The sequence below is a fragment of the Styela clava genome, chromosome 5 (assembly GCF_964204865.1).
Source record: "Styela clava chromosome 5, kaStyClav1.hap1.2, whole genome shotgun sequence".
Classification (NCBI taxonomy): Eukaryota; Metazoa; Chordata; class Ascidiacea; order Stolidobranchia; family Styelidae; genus Styela; species Styela clava.
Window position 1 is genome coordinate 2,582,638 of NC_135254.1, and position 25,221 is coordinate 2,607,858.

The 25,221-nt window shown below is 38.9% G+C and overlaps 1 long non-coding RNA gene and 21 other non-coding genes across 22 annotated transcripts; 1 reads left to right on the top strand and 21 right to left on the bottom strand.

The window, feature by feature from the left end:
- Positions 1-85: 85 nt before the first annotated feature.
- LOC144423191 (U1 spliceosomal RNA) lies at positions 86-248 on the bottom strand. Its single transcript, XR_013475685.1, has one exon. It is a non-coding gene; the product is annotated as a U1 spliceosomal RNA (small nuclear RNA).
- A 587-nt stretch (positions 249-835) lies between these two features.
- LOC144423964 (U1 spliceosomal RNA) lies at positions 836-998 on the bottom strand. The gene has a single exon (XR_013476330.1). It is a non-coding gene; the product is annotated as a U1 spliceosomal RNA (small nuclear RNA).
- A 599-nt stretch (positions 999-1,597) lies between these two features.
- Positions 1,598-1,760, bottom strand: LOC144424046 (U1 spliceosomal RNA). The gene has a single exon (XR_013476410.1). It is a non-coding gene; the product is annotated as a U1 spliceosomal RNA (small nuclear RNA).
- Positions 1,761-2,348: 588 nt separating this feature from the next.
- LOC144423517 (U1 spliceosomal RNA) lies at positions 2,349-2,511 on the bottom strand. Its single transcript, XR_013476011.1, has one exon. It is a non-coding gene; the product is annotated as a U1 spliceosomal RNA (small nuclear RNA).
- A 596-nt stretch (positions 2,512-3,107) lies between these two features.
- LOC144423965 (U1 spliceosomal RNA) lies at positions 3,108-3,270 on the bottom strand. Its single transcript, XR_013476331.1, has one exon. It is a non-coding gene; the product is annotated as a U1 spliceosomal RNA (small nuclear RNA).
- A 588-nt stretch (positions 3,271-3,858) lies between these two features.
- On the bottom strand, positions 3,859-4,021 carry LOC144424059 (U1 spliceosomal RNA). The gene has a single exon (XR_013476423.1). It is a non-coding gene; the product is annotated as a U1 spliceosomal RNA (small nuclear RNA).
- A 556-nt stretch (positions 4,022-4,577) lies between these two features.
- LOC144423343 (U1 spliceosomal RNA) lies at positions 4,578-4,740 on the bottom strand. Its single transcript, XR_013475837.1, has one exon. It is a non-coding gene; the product is annotated as a U1 spliceosomal RNA (small nuclear RNA).
- A 582-nt stretch (positions 4,741-5,322) lies between these two features.
- On the bottom strand, positions 5,323-5,485 carry LOC144423293 (U1 spliceosomal RNA). Its single transcript, XR_013475787.1, has one exon. It is a non-coding gene; the product is annotated as a U1 spliceosomal RNA (small nuclear RNA).
- A 677-nt stretch (positions 5,486-6,162) lies between these two features.
- On the bottom strand, positions 6,163-6,325 carry LOC144424060 (U1 spliceosomal RNA). The gene has a single exon (XR_013476424.1). It is a non-coding gene; the product is annotated as a U1 spliceosomal RNA (small nuclear RNA).
- A 595-nt stretch (positions 6,326-6,920) lies between these two features.
- Positions 6,921-7,084, bottom strand: LOC144424091 (U1 spliceosomal RNA). Its single transcript, XR_013476455.1, has one exon. It is a non-coding gene; the product is annotated as a U1 spliceosomal RNA (small nuclear RNA).
- Positions 7,085-7,672: 588 nt separating this feature from the next.
- Positions 7,673-7,835, bottom strand: LOC144424061 (U1 spliceosomal RNA). Its single transcript, XR_013476425.1, has one exon. It is a non-coding gene; the product is annotated as a U1 spliceosomal RNA (small nuclear RNA).
- A 599-nt stretch (positions 7,836-8,434) lies between these two features.
- Positions 8,435-8,597, bottom strand: LOC144423192 (U1 spliceosomal RNA). The gene has a single exon (XR_013475686.1). It is a non-coding gene; the product is annotated as a U1 spliceosomal RNA (small nuclear RNA).
- A 587-nt stretch (positions 8,598-9,184) lies between these two features.
- On the bottom strand, positions 9,185-9,347 carry LOC144423967 (U1 spliceosomal RNA). The gene has a single exon (XR_013476333.1). It is a non-coding gene; the product is annotated as a U1 spliceosomal RNA (small nuclear RNA).
- Positions 9,348-9,946: 599 nt separating this feature from the next.
- LOC144424047 (U1 spliceosomal RNA) lies at positions 9,947-10,109 on the bottom strand. The gene has a single exon (XR_013476411.1). It is a non-coding gene; the product is annotated as a U1 spliceosomal RNA (small nuclear RNA).
- A 588-nt stretch (positions 10,110-10,697) lies between these two features.
- Positions 10,698-10,860, bottom strand: LOC144423519 (U1 spliceosomal RNA). Its single transcript, XR_013476013.1, has one exon. It is a non-coding gene; the product is annotated as a U1 spliceosomal RNA (small nuclear RNA).
- Positions 10,861-11,456: 596 nt separating this feature from the next.
- LOC144423968 (U1 spliceosomal RNA) lies at positions 11,457-11,619 on the bottom strand. Its single transcript, XR_013476334.1, has one exon. It is a non-coding gene; the product is annotated as a U1 spliceosomal RNA (small nuclear RNA).
- A 588-nt stretch (positions 11,620-12,207) lies between these two features.
- On the bottom strand, positions 12,208-12,370 carry LOC144424063 (U1 spliceosomal RNA). Its single transcript, XR_013476427.1, has one exon. It is a non-coding gene; the product is annotated as a U1 spliceosomal RNA (small nuclear RNA).
- A 556-nt stretch (positions 12,371-12,926) lies between these two features.
- LOC144423345 (U1 spliceosomal RNA) lies at positions 12,927-13,089 on the bottom strand. The gene has a single exon (XR_013475839.1). It is a non-coding gene; the product is annotated as a U1 spliceosomal RNA (small nuclear RNA).
- Positions 13,090-13,671: 582 nt separating this feature from the next.
- LOC144423294 (U1 spliceosomal RNA) lies at positions 13,672-13,834 on the bottom strand. The gene has a single exon (XR_013475788.1). It is a non-coding gene; the product is annotated as a U1 spliceosomal RNA (small nuclear RNA).
- A 556-nt stretch (positions 13,835-14,390) lies between these two features.
- LOC144423197 (U1 spliceosomal RNA) lies at positions 14,391-14,553 on the bottom strand. The gene has a single exon (XR_013475691.1). It is a non-coding gene; the product is annotated as a U1 spliceosomal RNA (small nuclear RNA).
- Positions 14,554-15,163: 610 nt separating this feature from the next.
- LOC144423325 (U1 spliceosomal RNA) lies at positions 15,164-15,326 on the bottom strand. Its single transcript, XR_013475819.1, has one exon. It is a non-coding gene; the product is annotated as a U1 spliceosomal RNA (small nuclear RNA).
- An 8,333-nt stretch (positions 15,327-23,659) lies between these two features.
- LOC144422875 (uncharacterized) lies at positions 23,660-24,573 on the top strand. The gene is made up of 3 exons (XR_013475417.1): positions 23,660-23,796; positions 24,169-24,295; positions 24,509-24,573. It is a non-coding gene; the product is annotated as an uncharacterized LOC144422875 (long non-coding RNA).
- Positions 24,574-25,221: the final 648 nt, after the last annotated feature.

Here is a 25,221-nt window from a genome sequence, read left to right on the forward strand (position 1 = left end):
ACGGCCACAACTAATGAAAGCAACGTGGCCGCTCATTGACTTAACCCGTAAGCCAACAGGATATTGGTAGTGAGCAAATATATAAAAGGGATAGCGCGAACGCAGTCTCCACTAGCAGAAATTACACGACCGAGTTATCCACATTTGGGATAATCGCTAGGGTCAATTTAGTCTGGGTGCAATGACTAAACCTCGCCTAGGCAGAACCGCCTTTGTGATCGCGGTTGACTGCCTCGTCAGGTAAGTATGATTTGTGACGATTGGTTACGCATCATGAATGAATGTTCTATGCTAAGTGTTGAGAAGAACTTCTCAACATTAAAAACGATATGTGCAAAAGTTGCAATTTTAATTGATTCGTCTGTGGGTAACATGGAATACGATTCATTGCGTTCACTCTTTATGTGATACATCGCGAGTTCTTTGCCATCCGATGGCAGAGTGAAGTTGAACAACTTTACAAAAAATAGCAAGGACCAGGGGGTGGAATATTAAACTATAAACAATGAGCCGCAGCTACGATACGTACCTTAAACATGGAATAATGATATTTCCGAATCTTGGCGCTCATTCTATTGCTCAATCAATGGCAACACAATCTGAATGTGAAACTGCAAACAAGGAATCAATCTAGAGACGGTTGGATAAAGGGATAACTTGGATAATGGCAAGGCATGTCATGGACTAATATCAATAAATGGATTGTAAGATTGGTCATGAGAAAGATAACACACCCAAACGAGGATCAATACGGCCACAACTAATGAAAGCAACGTGGCCGCTCATTGACTTAACTCGTAAGCCAACAAGATATTGGTAGTGAGCAAATATATAAAAGGGATAGCGCGAACGCAGTCCCCACTAGCAGAAATTACACGACCGAGTTATCCACATTTGGGATAATCGCTAGGGTCAATTTAGTCTGGGTGCAATGACTAAACCTCGCCTAGGCAGAACCGCCTTTGTGATCGCGGTTGACTGCCTCGTCAGGTAAGTATGATTTGTGACGATTGGTTACGCATCATGAATGAATGTTCTATGCTAAGTGTTGAGAAGAACTTCTCAACATTAAAAACGATATGTGCAAAAGTTGCAATTTTAATTGATTCGTCTGTGGGTAACGTGGAATACGATTCATTGCGTTCACTCTGTTATGTGATACATCGCGAGTTCTTTGCCATCCGATTTCAGAGTGAAGTTGAACAACTTTACAAAAAATAGCAGGACCAGGGGGTGGAATATTAAACTATAAACAAAGAGCCGCAGCTACGATACGTACCTTAAACAGGGAATAATGATATTTCCGAATCTTGGCGCTCATTCTATTGCTCAATCAATGGCAACACAATCTGAATGTGAAACTGCAAACAAGGAATCAATCTAGAGACGGTTGGATAAAGGGCTAACTTGGATAATGGCAAGGCATGTCATGGACTAATATCAATAAATAAATTAATAAATAGATTGTAAGATTGGTCATGAGAAATTTAACACACCCAAACGAGGATCAATACGGCCACAACTAATGAAAGCAACGTGGCCGCTCATTGACTTAACCCGTAAGCCAACAGGATATTGGTAGTGAGCAAATATATAAAAGGGATAGCGCGAACGCAGTCCCCACTAGCAGAAATTACACGACCGAGTTATCCACATTAGGGATAATCGCTAGGGTCAATTTAGTCTGGGTGCAATGACTAAACCTCGCCTAGGCAGAACCGCCTTTGTGATCGCGGTTGACTGCCTCGTCAGGTAAGTATGATTTGTGACGATTGGTTACGCATCATGAATGAATGTTCTATGCTAAGTGTTGAGAAGAACTTCTCAACATTAAAAACGATATGTGCAAAAGTTGCAATTTTAATTGATTCGTCTGTGGGTAACGTGGAATACGATTCATTGCGTTCACTCTTTTATGTGATACATCGCGAGTTCTTTGCCATCCGATGGCAGAGTGAAGTTGAACAACTTTACAAAAAATAGCAAGGACCAGGGGGTGGAATATTAAACTATAAACAAAGAGCCGCAGCTACGATACGTACCTTAAACAGGGAATAATGATATTTCCGAATCTTGGCGCTCATTCTATTGCTCAATCAATGGCAACACAATCTGAATATGAAACTGCAAACAAGGAATCAATCTAGAGACGGTTGGATAAAGGGATAATTTGGATAATGGCAAGGCATGTCATGGAATAATATCAAAAAATGGATTGTAAGATTGGTCATGAGAAATATAACATACCCAAACGAGGATCAATACGGCAACATTTAATGAAAGCAACGTGGCCGCTCATTGACCTAACTCGTAAGCCAACAGGATATTGGTAGTGAGCAAATATATAAAAGGAATAGCGCGAACGCAGTACCCACTAGCAGAAATTACACGACCGAGTTATTCACATTTGGGACAATTGCTAGGGTCAATTTAGTCTGGGTGCAATGACTAAACCTCGCCTAGGCAAAACCGGCTTCGTGATCGCGGTTGACTGCCTCGTCAGGTAAGTATGATTTGTGACGATTGTTTGCGCATCATGAATGAATGTTCTATGCTAAGGAAGAAGTTCTCAACAATAAAAACGATTTGTGCAAAAGTTGCAATTTTAATTGATTCGTCTGTCAGTAACGTAGAATATGATTCATTGCGTTCAAATCTTTTATGTTGATACATCGCGAGTTCTTTGCCATCCGATGGCAGAATGAAGCTGAACAACTTTACAAGAAATAGCAAGAACCAGGGGTTGAAATATTAAACTATAAACAAAGAGCCACAGCTCCGATACGTACCTTAAACGGAGAATAATGATATTTCCGAATCTTGGCGCTCATTCTATTGCTCAATCAATGGCAACACAATCTGAATGTGAAACTGCAAACAAGGAATCAATCTAGAGACGGTTGGATAAAGGGCTAACTTGGATAATGGCAAGGCATGTCATGGACTAATATCAATAAATAAATTAATAAATGGATTGTAAGATTGGTCATGAGAAATTTAACACACCCAAACGAGGATCAATACGGCCACAACTAATGAAAGCAACGTGGCCGCTCATTGACTTAACCCGTAAGCCAACAGGATATTGGTAGTGAGCAAATATATAAAAGGGATAGCGCGAACGCAGTCCCCACTAGCAGAAATTACACGACCGAGTTATCCACATTTGGGATAATCGCTAGGGTCAATTTAGTCTGGGTGCAATGACTAAACCTCGCCTAGGCAGAACCGCCTTTGTGATCGCGGTTGACTGCCTCGTCAGGTAAGTATGATTTGTGACGATTGGTTACGCATCATGAATGAATGTTCTATGCTAAGTGTTGAGAAGAACTTCTCAACATTAAAAACGATATGTGCAAAAGTTGCAATTTTAATTGATTCGTCTGTGGGTAACGTGGAATACGATTCATTGCGTTCACTCTTTTATGTGATACATCGCGAGTTCTTTGCCATCCGATGGCAGAGTGAAGTTGAACAACTTTACAAAAAATAGCAAGGACCAGGGGGTGGTATATTAAACTATAAACAATGAGCCGCAGCTACGATACGTACCTTAAACATGGAATAATGATATTTCCGAATCTTGGCGCTCATTCTATTGCTCAATCAATGGCAACACAATCTCAATGTGAAACTGCAAACAAGGAATCAATCTAGAGACGGTTGGATAAAGGGATAACTTGGATAATGGCAAGGCATGTCATGGACTAATATCAATAAATGGATTGTAAGATTGGTCATGAGAAAGATAACACACCTAAACGAGGATCAATACGGCCACAACTAATGAAAGCAACGTGGCCGCTCATTGACTTAACTCGTAAGCCAACAAGATATTGGTAGTGAGCAAATATATAAAAGGGATAGCGCGAACGCAGTCCCCACTAGCAGAAATTACACGACCGAGTTATCCACATTCGGGATAATCGCTAGGGTCAATTTAGTCTGGGTGCAATGACTAAACCTCGCCTAGGCAGAACCGCCTTTGTGATCGCGGTTGACTGCCTCGTCAGGTAAGTATGATTTGTGACGATTGGTTACGCATCATGAATGAATGTTCTATGCTAAGTGTTGAGAAGAACTTCTCAACATTAAAAACGATATGTGCAAAAGTTGCAATTTTAATTGATTCGTCTGTGGGTAACGTGGAATACGATTCATTGCGTTCACTCTTTTATGTGATACATCGCGAGTTCTTTGCCATCCGATGGCAGAGTGAAGTTGAACAACTTTACAAAAAATAGCAGGACCAGGGGGTGGAATATTAAACTATAAACAAAGAGCCGCAGCTACGATACGTACCTTAAACAGGGAATAACGATATTTCCGAATCTTGGCGCTCATTCTATTGCTCAATCAATGGCAACACAATCTGAATGTGAAACTGCAAACAAGGAATCAATCTAGAGACGGTTGGATAAAGGGCTAACTTGGATAATGGCAAGGCATGAATATAACATACATACTCTAACAATAACCCCGACGGCCACAACTAATGGAGCCATACGAAAATAGCGTGGCCGCTCATTGACCTAACTCGTATGCCAACAGGATATTAATAAGGAGCAAATACACAAAAGGGAGAGCGCGAACGCAGTCCCAACTAGCAGAAATTACACGACCGAGTTATCCACATTTGGGATAATCGCTAGGGTCAATTTAGTCTGGGTGCAATGACTAAACCTCGCCAAGGCAGAACCGGCTTCGTGATCGCGGTTGACTGCCTCGTCAGGTAAGTATGATTTGTGACGATTGTTTGCGCATCATGAATGAATGTTCTATGCTAAGGAAGAAGTTCTCAACAATAAAACGATATGTGCAAAAGTTGCAATTTTAATTGATTCGTCTGTCAGTAACGTAGAATACGATTCATTGCGTTCAAATCTTTTATGTGATACATCGCGAGTTCTTTGCCATCCGATGGCAGATTGAAGCTGAACAACTTTACAAGAAATAGCAAGGACCAGGGGTTGAAATATTAAACTATAAACAAAGAGCCGCAGCTCCGATACGTACCTTAAACGGAGAATAATGATATTTCCGAATCTTGGCGCTCATTCTATTGCTCAATCAATGGCAACACAATCTGAATGTGAAACTGCAAATAAGGAATTAATCTAGAGACGGTTGTATAAAGGGATAATTTGGATAATGGCAAGGCATGTCATGGAATAATATCAAAAAATGGATTGTAAGATTGGTCATGAGAAATATAACATACCCAAACGAGGATCAATACGGCAACATTTAATGAAAGCAACGTGGCCGCTCATTGACCTAACTCGTAAGCCAACAGGATATTGGTAATGAGCAAATTTATAAAAGGGATAGCGCGAACGCAGTCCCCACTAGCAGAAATTACACGACCGAGTTATCCACATTTGGGATAATCGCTAGGGTCAATTCAGTCTGGGTGCAATGACTAAACCTCGCCTAGGCAGAAGCGCCTTCGTGATAACGGTTGACTGCCCCGTCAGGTAAGTATAGTTTGTGACGATTGGTTACGCATCATGAATGAATGTTCTATGCTAAGTGTTGAGAAGAACTTCTCAACATTAAAAACGATATGTGCAAAAGTTGCAATTTTAATTGATTCGTCTGTGGGTAACGTGGAATACGATTCATTGCGTTCACTCTTTTATGTGATACATCGCGAGTTCTTTGCCATCCGATGGCAGAGTGAAGTTGAACAACTTTACAAAAAATAGCAAGGACCAGGGGGTGGTATATTAAACTATAAACAATGAGCCGCAGCTACGATACGTACCTTAAACATGGAATAATGATATTTCCGAATCTTGGCGCTCATTCTATTGCTCAATCAATGGCAACACAATCTGAATGTGAAACTGCAAACAAGGAATCAATCTAGAGACGGTTGGATAAAGGGATAACTTGGATAATGGCAAGGCATGTCATGGACTAATATCAATAAATGGATTGTAAGATTGGTCATGAGAAAGATAACACACCTAAACGAGGATCAATACGGCCACAACTAATGAAATGGACTAATATCAATAAATGGATTGTAAGATTGGTCATGAGAAAGATAACACACCTAAACGAGGATCAATACGGCCACAACTAATGAAAGCAACGTGGCCGCTCATTGACTTAACTCGTAAGCCAACAAGATATTGGTAGTGAGCAAATATATAAAAGGGATAGCGCGAACGCAGTCCCCACTAGCAGAAATTACACGACCGAGTTATCCACATTCGGGATAATCGCTAGGGTCAATTTAGTCTGGGTGCAATGACTAAACCTCGCCTAGGCAGAACCGCCTTTGTGATCGCGGTTGACTGCCTCGTCAGGTAAGTATGATTTGTGACGATTGGTTACGCATCATGAATGAATGTTCTATGCTAAGGAAGAAGTTCTCAACAATAAAAACGATTTGTGCAAAAGCTGCAATTTTAATTGATTCGTCTGTCAGTAACGTAGAATATGATTCATTGCGTTCAAATCTTTTATGTTGATACATCGCGAGTTCTTTGCCATCCGATGGCAGAATGAAGCTGAACAACTTTACAAGAAATAGCAAGAACCAGGGGTTGAAATATTAAACTATAAACAAAGAGCCACAGCTCCGATACGTACCTTAAACGGAGAATAATGATATTTCCGAATCTTGGCGCTCATTCTATTGCTCAATCAATGGCAACACAATCTGAATGTGAAACTGCAAACAAGGAATCAATCTAGAGACGGTTGGATAAAGGGCTAACTTGGATAATGGCAAGACATGTCATGGACTAATATCAATAAATAAATTAATAAATGGATTGTAAGATTGGTCATGAGAAATTTAACACACCCAAACGAGGATCAATACGGCCACAACTAATGAAAGCAACGTGGCCGCTCATTGACTTAACCCGTAAGCCAACAGGATATTGGTAGTGAGCAAATATATAAAAGGGATAGCGCGAACGCAGTCCCCTCTAGCAGAAATTACACGACCGAGTTATCCACATTTGGGATAATCGCTAGGGTCATTTTAGTCTGGGTGCAATGACTAAACCTCGCCTAGGCAGAACCGCCTTTGTGATCGCGGTTGACTGCCTCGTCAGGTAAGTATGATTTGTGACGATTGGTTACGCATCATGAATGAATGTTCTATGCTAAGTGTTGAGAAGAACTTCTCAACATTAAAAACGATATGTGCAAAAGTTGCAATTTTAATTGATTCGTCTGTGGGTAACGTGGAATACGATTCATTGCGTTCACTCTTTTATGTGATACATCGCGAGTTCTTTGCCATCCGATGGCAGAGTGAAGTTGAACAACTTTACAAAAAATAGCAAGGACCAGGGGGTGGTATATTAAACTATAAACAATGAGCCGCAGCTACGATACGTACCTTAAACATGGAATAATGATATTTCCGAATCTTGGCGCTCATTCTATTGCTCAATCAATGGCAACACAATCTGAATGTGAAACTGCAAACAAGGAATCAATCTAGAGACGGTTGGATAAAGGGATAACTTGGATAATGGCAAGGCATGTCATGGACTAATATCAATAAATGGATTGTAAGATTGGTCATGAGAAAGATAACACACCTAAACGAGGATCAATACGGCCACAACTAATGAAAGCAACGTGGCCGCTCATTGACTTAACTCGTAAGCCAACAAGATATTGGTAGTGAGCAAATATATAAAAGGGATAGCGCGAACGCAGTCCCCACTAGCAGAAATTACACGACCGAGTTATCCACATTCGGGATAATCGCTAGGGTCAATTTAGTCTGGGTGCAATGACTAAACCTCGCCTAGGCAGAACCGCCTTTGTGATCGCGGTTGACTGCCTCGTCAGGTAAGTATGATTTGTGACGATTGGTTACGCATCATGAATGAATGTTCTATGCTAAGTGTTGAGAAGAACTTCTCAACATTAAAAACGATATGTGCAAAAGTTGCAATTTTAATTGATTCGTCTGTGGGTAACGTGGAATACGATTCATTGCGTTCACTCTTTTATGTGATACATCGTGAGTTCTTTGCCATCCGATGGCAGAGTGAAGTTGAACAACTTTACAAAAAATAGCAGGACCAGGGGGTGGAATATTAAACTATAAACAAAGAGCCGCAGCTACGATACGTACCTTAAACAGGGAATAATGATATTTCCGAATCTTGGCGCTCATTCTATTGCTCAATCAATGGCAACACAATCTGAATGTGAAACTGCAAACAAAGAATCAATCTAGAGACGGTTGGATAAAGGGCTAACTTGGATAATGGCAAGGCATGTCATGGACTAATATCAATAAATAAATTAATAAATAGATTGTAAGATTGGTCATGAGAAATTTAACACACCCAAACGAGGATCAATACGGCCACAACTAATGAAAGCAACGTGGCCGCTCATTGACTTAACCCGTAAGCCAACAGGATATTGGTAGTGAGCAAATATATAAAAGGGATAGCGCGAACGCAGTCTCCACTAGCAGAAATTACACGACCGAGTTATCCACATTTGGGATAATCGCTAGGGTCAATTTAGTCTGGGTGCAATGACTAAACCTCGCCTAGGCAGAACCGCCTTTGTGATCGCGGTTGACTGCCTCGTCAGGTAAGTATGATTTGTGACGATTGGTTACGCATCATGAATGAATGTTCTATGCTAAGTGTTGAGAAGAACTTCTCAACATTAAAAACGATATGTGCAAAAGTTGCAATTTTAATTGATTCGTCTGTGGGTAACATGGAATACGATTCATTGCGTTCACTCTTTATGTGATACATCGCGAGTTCTTTGCCATCCGATGGCAGAGTGAAGTTGAACAACTTTACAAAAAATAGCAAGGACCAGGGGGTGGAATATTAAACTATAAACAATGAGCCGCAGCTACGATACGTACCTTAAACATGGAATAATGATATTTCCGAATCTTGGCGCTCATTCTATTGCTCAATCAATGGCAACACAATCTGAATGTGAAACTGCAAACAAGGAATCAATCTAGAGACGGTTGGATAAAGGGATAACTTGGATAATGGCAAGGCATGTCATGGACTAATATCAATAAATGGATTGTAAGATTGGTCATGAGAAAGATAACACACCCAAACGAGGATCAATACGGCCACAACTAATGAAAGCAACGTGGCCGCTCATTGACTTAACTCGTAAGCCAACAAGATATTGGTAGTGAGCAAATATATAAAAGGGATAGCGCGAACGCAGTCCCCACTAGCAGAAATTACACGACCGAGTTATCCACATTTGGGATAATCGCTAGGGTCAATTTAGTCTGGGTGCAATGACTAAACCTCGCCTAGGCAGAACCGCCTTTGTGATCGCGGTTGACTGCCTCGTCAGGTAAGTATGATTTGTGACGATTGGTTACGCATCATGAATGAATGTTCTATGCTAAGTGTTGAGAAGAACTTCTCAACATTAAAAACGATATGTGCAAAAGTTGCAATTTTAATTGATTCGTCTGTGGGTAACGTGGAATACGATTCATTGCGTTCACTCTGTTATGTGATACATCGCGAGTTCTTTGCCATCCGATTTCAGAGTGAAGTTGAACAACTTTACAAAAAATAGCAGGACCAGGGGGTGGAATATTAAACTATAAACAAAGAGCCGCAGCTACGATACGTACCTTAAACAGGGAATAATGATATTTCCGAATCTTGGCGCTCATTCTATTGCTCAATCAATGGCAACACAATCTGAATGTGAAACTGCAAACAAGGAATCAATCTAGAGACGGTTGGATAAAGGGCTAACTTGGATAATGGCAAGGCATGTCATGGACTAATATCAATAAATAAATTAATAAATAGATTGTAAGATTGGTCATGAGAAATTTAACACACCCAAACGAGGATCAATACGGCCACAACTAATGAAAGCAACGTGGCCGCTCATTGACTTAACCCGTAAGCCAACAGGATATTGGTAGTGAGCAAATATATAAAAGGGATAGCGCGAACGCAGTCCCCACTAGCAGAAATTACACGACCGAGTTATCCACATTAGGGATAATCGCTAGGGTCAATTTAGTCTGGGTGCAATGACTAAACCTCGCCTAGGCAGAACCGCCTTTGTGATCGCGGTTGACTGCCTCGTCAGGTAAGTATGATTTGTGACGATTGGTTACGCATCATGAATGAATGTTCTATGCTAAGTGTTGAGAAGAACTTCTCAACATTAAAAACGATATGTGCAAAAGTTGCAATTTTAATTGATTCGTCTGTGGGTAACGTGGAATACGATTCATTGCGTTCACTCTTTTATGTGATACATCGCGAGTTCTTTGCCATCCGATGGCAGAGTGAAGTTGAACAACTTTACAAAAAATAGCAAGGACCAGGGGGTGGAATATTAAACTATAAACAAAGAGCCGCAGCTACGATACGTACCTTAAACAGGGAATAATGATATTTCCGAATCTTGGCGCTCATTCTATTGCTCAATCAATGGCAACACAATCTGAATATGAAACTGCAAACAAGGAATCAATCTAGAGACGGTTGGATAAAGGGATAATTTGGATAATGGCAAGGCATGTCATGGAATAATATCAAAAAATGGATTGTAAGATTGGTCATGAGAAATATAACATACCCAAACGAGGATCAATACGGCAACATTTAATGAAAGCAACGTGGCCGCTCATTGACCTAACTCGTAAGCCAACAGGATATTGGTAGTGAGCAAATATATAAAAGGAATAGCGCGAACGCAGTACCCACTAGCAGAAATTACACGACCGAGTTATTCACATTTGGGACAATTGCTAGGGTCAATTTAGTCTGGGTGCAATGACTAAACCTCGCCTAGGCAAAACCGGCTTCGTGATCGCGGTTGACTGCCTCGTCAGGTAAGTATGATTTGTGACGATTGTTTGCGCATCATGAATGAATGTTCTATGCTAAGGAAGAAGTTCTCAACAATAAAAACGATTTGTGCAAAAGTTGCAATTTTAATTGATTCGTCTGTCAGTAACGTAGAATATGATTCATTGCGTTCAAATCTTTTATGTTGATACATCGCGAGTTCTTTGCCATCCGATGGCAGAATGAAGCTGAACAACTTTACAAGAAATAGCAAGAACCAGGGGTTGAAATATTAAACTATAAACAAAGAGCCACAGCTCCGATACGTACCTTAAACGGAGAATAATGATATTTCCGAATCTTGGCGCTCATTCTATTGCTCAATCAATGGCAACACAATCTGAATGTGAAACTGCAAACAAGGAATCAATCTAGAGACGGTTGGATAAAGGGCTAACTTGGATAATGGCAAGGCATGTCATGGACTAATATCAATAAATAAATTAATAAATGGATTGTAAGATTGGTCATGAGAAATTTAACACACCCAAACGAGGATCAATACGGCCACAACTAATGAAAGCAACGTGGCCGCTCATTGACTTAACCCGTAAGCCAACAGGATATTGGTAGTGAGCAAATATATAAAAGGGATAGCGCGAACGCAGTCCCCACTAGCAGAAATTACACGACCGAGTTATCCACATTTGGGATAATCGCTAGGGTCAATTTAGTCTGGGTGCAATGACTAAACCTCGCCTAGGCAGAACCGCCTTTGTGATCGCGGTTGACTGCCTCGTCAGGTAAGTATGATTTGTGACGATTGGTTACGCATCATGAATGAATGTTCTATGCTAAGTGTTGAGAAGAACTTCTCAACATTAAAAACGATATGTGCAAAAGTTGCAATTTTAATTGATTCGTCTGTGGGTAACGTGGAATACGATTCATTGCGTTCACTCTTTTATGTGATACATCGCGAGTTCTTTGCCATCCGATGGCAGAGTGAAGTTGAACAACTTTACAAAAAATAGCAAGGACCAGGGGGTGGTATATTAAACTATAAACAATGAGCCGCAGCTACGATACGTACCTTAAACATGGAATAATGATATTTCCGAATCTTGGCGCTCATTCTATTGCTCAATCAATGGCAACACAATCTCAATGTGAAACTGCAAACAAGGAATCAATCTAGAGACGGTTGGATAAAGGGATAACTTGGATAATGGCAAGGCATGTCATGGACTAATATCAATAAATGGATTGTAAGATTGGTCATGAGAAAGATAACACACCTAAACGAGGATCAATACGGCCACAACTAATGAAAGCAACGTGGCCGCTCATTGACTTAACTCGTAAGCCAACAAGATATTGGTAGTGAGCAAATATATAAAAGGGATAGCGCGAACGCAGTCCCCACTAGCAGAAATTACACGACCGAGTTATCCACATTCGGGATAATCGCTAGGGTCAATTTAGTCTGGGTGCAATGACTAAACCTCGCCTAGGCAGAACCGCCTTTGTGATCGCGGTTGACTGCCTCGTCAGGTAAGTATGATTTGTGACGATTGGTTACGCATCATGAATGAATGTTCTATGCTAAGTGTTGAGAAGAACTTCTCAACATTAAAAACGATATGTGCAAAAGTTGCAATTTTAATTGATTCGTCTGTGGGTAACGTGGAATACGATTCATTGCGTTCACTCTTTTATGTGATACATCGCGAGTTCTTTGCCATCCGATGGCAGAGTGAAGTTGAACAACTTTACAAAAAATAGCAGGACCAGGGGGTGGAATATTAAACTATAAACAAAGAGCCGCAGCTACGATACGTACCTTAAACAGGGAATAACGATATTTCCGAATCTTGGCGCTCATTCTATTGCTCAATCAATGGCAACACAATCTGAATGTGAAACTGCAAACAAGGAATCAATCTAGAGACGGTTGGATAAAGGGCTAACTTGGATAATGGCAAGGCATGAATATAACATACATACTCTAACAATAACCCCGACGGCCACAACTAATGGAGCCATACGAAAATAGCGTGGCCGCTCATTGACCTAACTCGTATGCCAACAGGATATTAATAAGGAGCAAATACACAAAAGGGAGAGCGCGAACGCAGTCCCAACTAGCAGAAATTACACGACCGAGTTATCCACATTTGGGATAATCGCTAGGGTCAATTTAGTCTGGGTGCAATGACTAAACCTCGCCAAGGCAGAACCGGCTTCGTGATCGCGGTTGACTGCCTCGTCAGGTAAGTATGATTTGTGACGATTGTTTGCGCATCATGAATGAATGTTCTATGCTAAGGAAGAAGTTCTCAACAATAAAACGATATGTGCAAAAGTTGCAATTTTAATTGATTCGTCTGTCAGTAACGTAGAATACGATTCATTGCGTTCAAATCTTTTATGTGATACATCGCGAGTTCTTTGCCATCCGATGGCAGAATGAAGCTGAACAACTTTACAAGAAATAGCAAGGACCAGGGGTTGAAATATTAAACTATAAACAAAGAGCCGCAGCTCCGATACGTACCTTAAACGGAGAATAATGATATTTCCGAATCTTGGCGCTCATTCTATTGCTCAATCAATGGCAACACAATCTGAATGTGAAACTGCAAATAAGGAATTAATCTAGAGACGGTTGTATAAAGGGATAATTTGGATAATGGCAAGGCATGTCATGGAATAATATCAAAAAATGGATTGTAAGATTGGTCATGAGAAATATAACATACCCAAACGAGGATCAATACGGCAACATTTAATGAAAGCAACGTGGCCGCTCATTGACCTAACTCGTAAGCCAACAGGATATTGGTAATGAGCAAATTTATAAAAGGGATAGCGCGAACGCAGTCCCCACTAGCAGAAATTACACGACCGAGTTATCCACATTTGGGATAATCGCTAGGGTCAATTCAGTCTGGGTGCAATGACTAAACCTCGCCTAGGCAGAAGCGCCTTCGTGATAACGGTTGACTGCCCCGTCAGGTAAGTATAGTTTGTGACGATTGATTGCGCATCATGAATGAATGTTCTATGCTAAATGTTGAGATAGAAGTTCTCAACAATAAAAACGATATTTGCAAAAGTTGCAATTTTAATTGATTCGTTTGTCAGTAACGTAGAATACGATTTCTTGAGTTCAGATATTTTATGTGATAGATCGCGAGTTCTTTGCCATCTAATGGCAGAATGAAGCCGAACAACTTTAAAAGAAATAGCAAAGAGCCAGGGTTTGAAATATTAAACTATAAACAAAGAGCCACAGCCCCAATACGTACCTTGGACAGCAAATAATGATACTTCCAAATTTTGGCGCTCATCCTATTGCACAATCAATGGCAACACAATCTGAATGTGGAACTACAAATATGGAATCAATCTAGATACGGTTGGATAAAGGGACAGCTTAGATAATGGCAAGGCATGAATATAACATACTCTAACAATAATCCCGACGGCCACAACTAATGGAGCCATACGAAAATAGCGTGGCCGCTCATTGACCTAACTCGTATGCCAACAGGATATTAATAAGGAGCAAATACACAAAAGGGAGAGCGCGAACGCAGTCCCCACTAGCAGAAATTAAACGACCGAGTTATCCACATTTGGGATAATCGCTAGGGTCAATTTAGTCTGGGTGCAATGACTAAACCTCGCCTAGGCAGAACCGGCTTCGTGATCGCGGTTGACTGCCCCGTCAGGTAAGTATGATTTGTGACGATTGTTTGTGCAATATGAATGAATGTTCTATGCTAAGGAAGAAGTTCTCAACAAATAAAAACGAAATTTGCAAAAGTACGATAAGAACGATATGTGCAAAAGTTGCAATTTTAATTGATTCGTCTGTCAGTAACGTAGAATACGATTCATTGCGTTCAAATCTTTTATGTGATACATCGCGAGTTCTTTGCCATCCGATGGCAGAATGAAGCTGAACAACTTTACGAGAAATAGCAAGGACCAGGGGTTGAAATATTAAACTATAAACAAAGAGCCGCAGCTCCGATACGTACCTTAAACGGAGAATAATGATATTTCCGAATCTTGGCGCTCATTCTATTGTTCAATCAATGGCAACACAATCTGAATGTGAAACTGCAAATAATGAATCAATCTAGATACGGTTGGATAAAGGGATAATTTGGATAATGGCAAGGCATGTCATGGAATAATATCAAAAAATGGATTGTAAGATTGGTCATGAGAAATATAACATACCCAAACGAGGATCAATACGGCAACATTTAATGAAAGCAACGTGGCCGCTCATTGACCTAACTCGTAAGCCAACAGGATATTGGAAGTGAGCAAATATATAAAAATGATAGCGCGAACGCAGTCCCCACTAGCAGAAATTACACGACCGAGTTATCCACATTTGGGATAATCGCTAGGGTCAATTCAGTCTGGGTGCAATGACTAAACCTCGCCTAGGCAGAACCGCCTTCGTGATCGCGGTTGACTGCCCCGTCAGGTAAGTATGGTTTGTGACGATTGATTGCGCACCATGAATGAATGTTCTATGCTAAGGAAGGAGTTCTCAACAATAAAAACGATATTTGCAAAAGTTCCAATTTTAATTGATTCGTTTGTCAGTAACGTAGAATACGATTTCTTGAGTTCAGATATTTTATGTGATACATCGCGAGTTCTTTGCCATCTAATGGCAGAATGAAGCCGAACAACTTTACGAGAAATAGCAAAGAGCCAGGGTTTGAAATATTAAACTATAAACAAAGAGCCACAGCCCCAATACGTACCTTGAACAGCAAATAATGATATTTCCAAATTTTGGCGCTCATTCTTTTGCACAATCAATGGCAACACAATCTGAATGTGGAACTACAAATATGGAATCAATCTAGATACGGTTGGATAAAGGGACAGCTTGGATAATGGCAAGGCATGAATATAACATACTCTAACAATAATCCCGACGGCTTCTGTCTAACTCTTTGAACTCTGACGGCTCTGAGCGAAGTTACTCGCTCACCCTGAAGGTTCGAGGCGCCGTATTGGTAGAACAATAAAATAAGTCTAAATACTGGCTATTTGGCACGCTTATCACTTTTTACCAATTATGGGTAGCACGTTGTGTGACATTTCAATCGAAAGAAAATTTTATCGTGCATTCAGAATGTATTTTATATTTCGAAATACATTTTGTCAAAATTAATAAAATTGACTCTAATTTAACATGATTTTTCTGCGTGTAAGTGAGTTATGGCTCAGAATTTTGTTATTTTGGTACAAAATATACTGCCAATAATTGATGATCATAAAGAGTTGTTTATAAGCTTTTTGTTGATATTTTCGATAAGCGGCCATGGCGCACTGATTACGCAGCTACGCAAAAGCCGATCACGTGACTAACGTCATGAAGATGCTTATAGGTACGTTCGAAACGTATTGCGTGGCAAAATGCGCAAGATAACTTTCATGACGACGTTCTCAGCGGGACATCGGTCGCCGAGTTTTGATATGATATTAACCCTGTATGGATTGAAGCACTGACGGAACACACGTTCGGAGATATGAGCCAGCGCAACGCGAGAGCGTGGAAATAACATGCCCAGCAGCAGCGAAAGCTTATAATTCATTCATGGGAGGACTGATAAAAACGACCAGTTGACACGCTTACAAAAGTGCAGGAGGCATTATAAATGGCCAAGACGTTTAGTCATGAAGTTTTTCATGTGGGCGACGTACAATTCCTACGTCCTAATGAATTTTGTCAAACCTCACAACATGAGAGGAAAAAGAGTATTCACAATCCATAGTTTTCTAGAACAACTATTTGAAGATCTCGCTGGAAAAGGCAAAATGTTGACGAAAAAATTCTGCAAGATTCTGCAACTACAAGAAAACTTAACAGATCTTAAAAGACTGCAACTAAAAGTACGACACGACATATATAAACCGCAAAACGCCAGTTCTAATAATAAATGCGTTGTATGGAGCAAAATCAACCTTTGGTATGACTGGCACAACAAAGTGCAATATTGGATTTAGAATGTGTCTTTTATCTGCAAATATTTTAATGTTCTTCATTGTTCCGAGCACAACAAAGTGCAATATTCAATTTAAAAATATTGGCAAGCAGTCTTTTATGTACATACATTTTCCATGGTATTTATTGGTCCGTTATTTGCTAATAAAATCACAATCTTGTTCATATTGCGTATACATAACCACAACTTAATGGGGCTTGAGCGGGCAGTCAAAGCGTAGTGCGAAGTTTGAATGCGTAGAATCGGGTTAATTGATTACTTTCTGCGGACATTTAAATAATAACATCTCGACGTAATGTTATTGCGGATGTCGTCACGCTTTGTTGAATTTCCATGATATACGTGAAGTTGTGCGTGACGAGACGTAGCCTCGCTTCAATGAGAACGGCATTTTGACGCAGCGTCGCTGTTGAATCTACAGAAAATCAAACATATTTAGCCATGAAATTTGAATGGCTTATCGTAAAATCGGTGTGGATACGTCTTTAAAAAGCTATTCAAATTCTCTAGATATATTGTCAATTGTATATTAGGTTATTTAGGCAGGAAATAGTCAATTTTTGATATTTAATTTTTGTTTTCATCAAATAATTTTACACACTCTTTTTTTGCCAATTATCCTCAGATAATTGGAAAATATAGCAGCAATATTTGAAGTGTAGATAGTTCTAATGACCAGCTTTCATACAGTATAACTCTTACTTCCATATCTATTGTGGTTCTTGAGATATGAAGGAATAAAGTTGATTGATTTTCACGCGATAAACTGGCCGGTAAACCGGCCAGCAGGGTGAGAGAGCAAACTCGGGCTTGACGGTAAACCGGCCAGCAGGGTTCAAGAGGCTAATACTGAAGGGCCAGATTCATATAACTGGGTGAAACCCCGGGCCGCACCTTTCTTTAATATAGGCTTTTCTAGTGGTTGCAGGCACAAAAATTGGGTTATTGAGATTTTATGACATCCGTTTTTCGTTCGCACAAGCTATCTGTTGGGGCATTGGAACGTCTTAGGCATGGATAATAAATTGGACTCAGGTATAGACATTGCAACGCAAGGGATTGTAATATTAGCTACTCGCACAAACTAGATTAATTTAAAATCTCGTTTCGAGGGCCGCACACCATTCAAAAGTGGCGCTTCTGACATAATTAGTGCGCCGCGAAAATTAACAGAATTGTGATAAACATAACTGAAATATGATTGAATATTCTACAAATTGCATTCATTTTGAATGTTTAACTGTTTCTTCTTTCAAATGCTGTGTGTATGAATCAATAAATTCATTTCACCTTTCTATGTCGTTTACATTTTGTTACCTATTGTCTGCCTATGTTGTTACGTAACAATATAGGTAACCATTATTTGCTGAAATTTTGTGATCTGCAGTCCATTTATCTGTGGGCCGGATGAAAACTTCGTTAGACCGGATCCGGCCCGCGGTTCGTAATTTACCCACCCTGGTCTATCTGTAACGTAGCGAGGGTTGAAGGTGACGGCGATCGGCAGTGTAGAAAAAGACCGTCTTCCTCGCTAACGACTATTGAACTGTCTTTGGAATACAAGCGAAATACTCGGCTATTCTGTTGTCCCAATATACATATAAATCAGTCAGAAATATCAACACCGCTACAACGGTGCACTAGTGCAGGGGTTCTCGAACTTTTGGTGTTGCGGAGCCCTTGAAAAGGTTGACTATTATTCACGGAGCCCCAAAATAAATGTTAAAATTGTTACTTTCAGATTAATATTCCTGAGCAAGTTAAACGTACTTTACTTAATTTAAATGCTGAACCTTTTTTAATAGGGTTAATGCAAGACAAAATAAATAAATCTCAATTTCAAAGATAAATTATATATACTCTTACTAAAGCTGTAAATTTGACACTTGACAAACATATTAAACTAGGGGTCGAATCTTTTCCCTTTTGACATTTTCGGAAGGCCGCTAATAACGTGCGCGATTGCATTTTGTCACAATCACCGATAGTTTTCGTCAGCATGGCATGTTTTTAAACATCTTTACGCCGGTGTTTATTCTCCCTAAATCAAAAATTTTTCTTTGGCATATACATGTGTTGTTCCACAATGACGGCGATAATTGCTTTTTTGTTCTCGTGGGGAATTATGAGTTTTATGTGAAAAACATGTTACCATATAGTCATCGGCGACGAAGTGCTAAAAATAATAATTAATAATAAAGAGATAAATCCGCAACCCAAATTTCTTGATTGAAAAACGGCATTCTAAAATATTAAAACTTAAAATAAAAGATCACACTATATGTTTGGTTTTAGCAGACTCACGTCATATTAAAAACGCTTTTATATTCATTGTAAATCACAAAATTTGGTGTTATGTTAGGTTTTCTTCGGTTATTCATCGTATAGTAACTGCGAAATCGAAACACAGTCAATTGTGTGCGCGATTTATCTTTTTTATTCTACCGACGGAGCCGCATGCATTAAAATAAATTTTATTCGTTCGTATTTTGCCCAGATCTTGTGAGTTTTTGAACGGCGATATCTTGCTTAATTATAATCTCAAGTGCAAAAGAACAAATCAAGTTTGACAAATTCCAATATCGCAAAAATACGACTCCAATTTATTTATAGTTGGCAGTTTATCACGTATTTTATGTTATTTTAGAATAGTATTCTTTCATTTCAGTAATCCTGATAGTAATCTCGAATGAAACGTGAGTAACTATGAGTACAATTGAAATATTACGACAAGACACTTTAACGGCCATGCATTGAATATTTTACGCAACAGAAATCTGGTTATCCGTTTTTTTATAATCGCAAAGAATGTTGCGCGGAAATTTCCGATTCAAATCCCCACCTCTTAAGAATCCTGGCTGCGCTCCAGCTTATAAATAATGTCATTTTTTAATTCCGCATCTTTGCCATTTTTCGAGGCTATATTGTTGTCAAATTTTATCAAAGCTGTTATTGCTTCTTTGAGCAGTTACAAAATTAGACAAGTCATTATTGTGAAAAGTCATCGAATAGCTCGCGGAGCCCCTGGGTTTCTCTGGCGGAGCCCTGGGGCTCCGTACGGAGCACTTTGAGAACCTATGCACTAGTGTATTACAAGTGTTCAGATAGTGAGATCAGTCAGATGTGCTCATTTACAGTAAGATTCAATAAGATTTAATATGATCATGTGCAGTGCAAGTGAAGCAATATATACGGAATGAATATAATGAATAAAGTAACCAAAAAAAATACGATATAATGTACAAACGCACAACATACGAGCGTCATACGACAGAACGATAGAACTAACGTACACGCATCAGTAACCAACGTAAGACGTATTACGTGACATATCCAATATGCCCGTCATACAACGAAGAACACTCACAGTTAACGAATAAATTTTCTGTCGCGTTAGTTAGCGAACGCTATAGCATATGTCGTCAAAGATTTATGAGTACGAGCCTCTCAATCAAGACAACAAAACATCTCGTATTTTAACCATTTTCAAAGATGTTCATTGAATGTCATTTTGTATGTAGATATATCACAATGTGTTGTCGTACAACAGATTATACTAAAGGCACAGGGTAATAGGGTGCAACAAAAATATTCAGGAAGCGACGTCAAACAAAACACCACACGCGAATATAAACTGCTTTCAACTGCACAAATATAATAAGTGAATGAAGTTTGGATGCTGCGTCATGCGGATGTTTTATGTTTCATTTTTTAGATACAGCACAGATAAAATTGCTGTCTGATCACTTGCTACGGCCAATAGCATATAGCGAACTCGTTGATTCTAAAGCGCCTGCCGACCTGTTTTCACTGAGTGGTTTTGAATCTAGGTGAACTTGATGTCGTAGAACAATGGTTGATAGATGTTGCATATCTGTTTTGCGTATGTATTGTAAACTATATCATGTTCATAAATTAATCAGTAATTGTTGTAAGTATTTTTACTTTATTCAATACATCTGTGAGTGCCAAAACATTGTTTTTATGTTGAGAAAAACTGCCAACTGTTTCATTTTGTCACACCAAGGTCGGTAAACTTTGTTTGAAATATTGTTTTAAGACTGCACAAATATAAATCGTAAATTGAGTTTTATTGGGTATGGGGTCATTGTCATCTATTTTGTTTTCACGTGCAACGTCGGGCGATCTTTTAAAAAAATTTTAAATGTTGTTTTGGGTCTGCACAGTTGTAAATGGCAAATCAATTAATTAATTAATTAAAAGAAATGGTGTTTTTAGGATGCAGAATTATTAGCCGCAAATTGAGTCAGTTTTATTGCTTATGTCATCTGTTTTGATTTCGCGTGCAACGTCGGGTGATCTTTTAATTTTTTTTTTTTTTTCAAATGTTCAAAATGCTGTTTTGAGATTGCACAATTGTAAAGAAAAATTACATTGGTTTTTGAGTAAAATGGACAATATATATAATTTTTTGTGTTAGATATAACAACGGACGAGACTTGAGGTCGATCAAAAATTTACTATTAAAAATAGATGAATCAAATTTTTTTGTCGAGTAGAACGTTTGGTGTTTGTATATTAGAAATTAGCTTATGGCTAAGGGAAGTTATGTTATACGCGTTTGTTGGACATGCTGCATAATCACAACCTATGAGTCAAGATGGCTGCCGCATTGATACTGAGTATTTGCTAGTAGAAAAAAATGGTGGTTTGTGACGCGTGGAAAAATACCAAAGAATTTTACGTTTTATGAGTCAAGATTCGCTGCGCTAAAGGCGTTTTTACTAATTTACTGCAAAATTTAGCAGAGAGGAGCGAGCATAAAAAGTAAAGTGATTGTGGCCCGCGTTTCATGGAAAATTTCCAAAACGTATTATTGCGTAATATGTAATTTTAAATGTTGTTAGGACAAGGGCGCGCCAAGTGGCAAACTTCGTTTGAAATACTGTTTTGAGGCTGCACAATTATACCGCCTAAATTGAGTGTTATTGCTTATGTTATTATTCAGTGCCACATATTTTGTTTTTGTGCGTCAAGGTCGGGCGATCTTTTGAATTTTTTTTTGAAATGTAGGAGAGAGCGATCTGTGTTAATTGATGCAAATCAAAAATAATTGCTTTCGGGTTCGCAGTGAGTTCGTCTTCATTACTATTCATAACATTAGAATGTCGCTATTTTGGCGCAAATAGCAATAGAACCTCTTTTATTTCAAAGACTGGTATCCATGCGTGTAAATCTTTACGTGCGCAAAATTTCGTGGGTGCAAATGTACGTGGTTGCAAATGTGCCGGGTGCAAATGTCCGCTGGTGCAATTATCCCTGGTGCTAATATACGTGTGTGCAAAAATAGTGAAACCAGAGCACAAGAATATTTGAAACGCAAAGATGTGTTGTTTGGGGTAAGTGGGGGCATTCTCGCAACAGAATTTTCTTATCTTTACCAGCAGCGACAAATTAATTTGGTTTTTAAGTAAAATAGACAATTTATATCATTTTATGTATTAGATATAACAACGAACGAATATTGACGTCGATCAGAAAGTTTTGCTCGCAAAAAGGGCTTCAAACTGAACTATTAAAAATCGTTGAATTAATTTTTTTTGTCGAGTAAGGTGTTTGATTTATGTATACTAGGAATTAATTTATGGCAAAGGAAATATACGTAAAACGCGTTCGTTGGGACGCCATAGGCTGTATAATCACAACTTATGAGTCGTGATTGCGGCGGCGTTAATACAGAGTATTCGCTAGTTTATGTGCTAAATGTAGGAGAGAGCGTAACAAGGAAAAATATTGGTCGGTGTTGCATGGAAAATTACCGAAACATTTTTCACATTTTATAAGTCCAGATTTGCTTTGCTAAAGGGCGTTTTATTAATTTACTGTTAAATTTAGCGGAGAGGAGTCAGCATAAAAAAATGATTTTGGCCCGCGAGTCATAAAAAATTTCCAAAACGTTTTATTGCGCAAAAGCCGTTAATTGTAGTTTTAAATGTTGTCAGGTCAGGGGTGGGTATAAACTTTATGATGAGCAACAGTGCCAGCTGCTACATTTTGGCGCGCCAAGGTCGGACAATTTTGTTTGAAATGGTGTTTTTAAGGCTGCACAATTAAAAACGTAAATTGAGTTTTACTGCTTATGTTAATAATCAGTTTCATCTGTTCTGTTTTCGCGCGCCAACGTCGGGCGATCTTTTGAAATCTTTAAAATGTAGGAGAGAGCGATCTGTGTTACTGGATGGAAATCTAAATTAATCGCTTTCGGGTTTCAGTGAGTTCGTCTTCATTACTATTAAAAACATTATAATGTCGCTATATTGGCGAAAATGGCAATAGAACCTCTTTTATTTTATTTATACGAAGACTGGTATGCATGAGTGTAAATGTTTATCGGCGCAAAATTCCATGGGTGCAAGTGTTTATAGATGCGAATATTCGTGGGTGCAAATATCATGAGTGCAATTGTACGCGCAGGGTACGTAAGTGCAAATGTCCACGGGTCAAATTTCCGCGGCTGCAAATGTCCTTTGGCACAAATGTCTGTGAGTGCAAATGTACGTGGGCGCAAATGTCCATGGGTGCAAGTGTCTATGGGTGCAGATGTCTAAGGGTGCAAATGATGGATGTCTGCAAGTATAAATGTTCATGGGTGCAAATGTCTATAGGTGCAAATGCCTGCGGGTGCAAATGTCCGTGGGTGCAAATATACGCAGGTGCAATTGTACACGGATGCAAATATACGTGGGTGCAAATGTACGAGGATGCAAATGTTTGTAGATGCAAATGTCCTCGGGTGCAAATGTCCGTGAATGCATATGTCCGTGGGTGCAAATTCCGTGGATGAAAATGTCTATGGTTGCAAATGTTCATGGGTGCAATCTGTATGTGGGCGCAAAAATCTGCGGGTGCAAATGTATGGGTGCAAAGATAATGGAGCCAGAAAACAGGAATATTTGAAACAAAAAGATGTGTCGCTTTGGGTAAGTGGGGTTATGCTCGTAACAGCATTTTTTTGTCTATACATTAGCGACAAATTAATTTGGTTTTTGAGTAAAATGAACAATTTGTATCATTTTATGTGTTAGATATAACAACGGACAAGTGTTGAAATCGATCGGAAAGGTATGCTCGCAAAAATGCTTCAAACTGAACTATTAAAAATGGGTGAATTAAATTCGTGTGTCAAGTAAGGTGTTCTAAATTTTGTATACTAGGAGTTAGTTTATGGCTAAAGGAAGTGACGCAAAACGCTGTCACGGGACTCGTTTCCATATACGGATTTATAACTCTCTATGATTGTTTAAAAGCAGCTGGCTATTCTTAATCTAACATATCATTAAATATTTTTACAGATATTTACTTTATACCTAAGCATTTAGTTGCATCATCAAAGTTTTTTAGTAGCAAACATGAATTTCGTCAAACTTATTTTGTTCGTCTCTCCCATCTGCGGCTTGCTTGCGAATCTAAAAGTTCCGGGTAAGATTTGCTTCGAATTAAATTACTTGATTGATTTTAAAATACTGGCTTACAAAAAATCTTTGCCTAAATCGGCTTTTAGTACCAAGATTTCTAAAATATGGGAGCTTTTTAAAATCACTCAAAAAATACCACATTTAACAAGTATAGCAACACCTGTAATTTTTGTCACAAGATGTCGTTGTATTTAACTTCACGTTTTCTTTTTGACAGCTGGATCCTGCGTTTCGAAGATCGTAAATGGGAAACTCGTTCAAGTCGGAGATTGCGAGGTGAAATAAAGATACTATTTTCATCAGGTGTTTTCACTGTTTGACTCTAAGCTATGCTTTGCCTAGCAGTCGCTTTTATGTAAAAATTTAATATTTTTGAAGTGACTCGAAGATTTTCTGATTTTTCAAATCCAACTTCTGCATGCCACGTAACTAATATAATCTGAAACAACTTACGTGTTATACTGACTTTACTAATCATCTGAATTTAATATTTATTTAACAGAAAGACGATGGATCCGGTGAGTTCGCCCTACTTCATGATATATATTATGTTTAAAACTCTTTGAACCCTGGAAGCCGTTATAGCGGCTTTCCCGAGAAAGTCTTTTCACGCTGAAAGCCGCTTTAGCGGCTTTGGCATCCCGTTTGAGGTATGTAACTTTGAAACCTCATATCTCGCGAACCATATATTATATTTAGACAAGTTTTACATCGGGTGAAAGATAATCTATAGGACAAAATATATTTATAATATTAAGATAAAATATTGTGATCGTCTTATGAAAATTGGCAATATTGAAAAGCATAAAAATTTTCTGAAAAAATCCTGAGTTAAATTGAAAAAACTTCAATTTGTTCTTGATTTAACCTAGTACATTGTCGACAACATTTGTAGAAGTTGAAGATAGCTTTCCAGTGATACCATTAGAT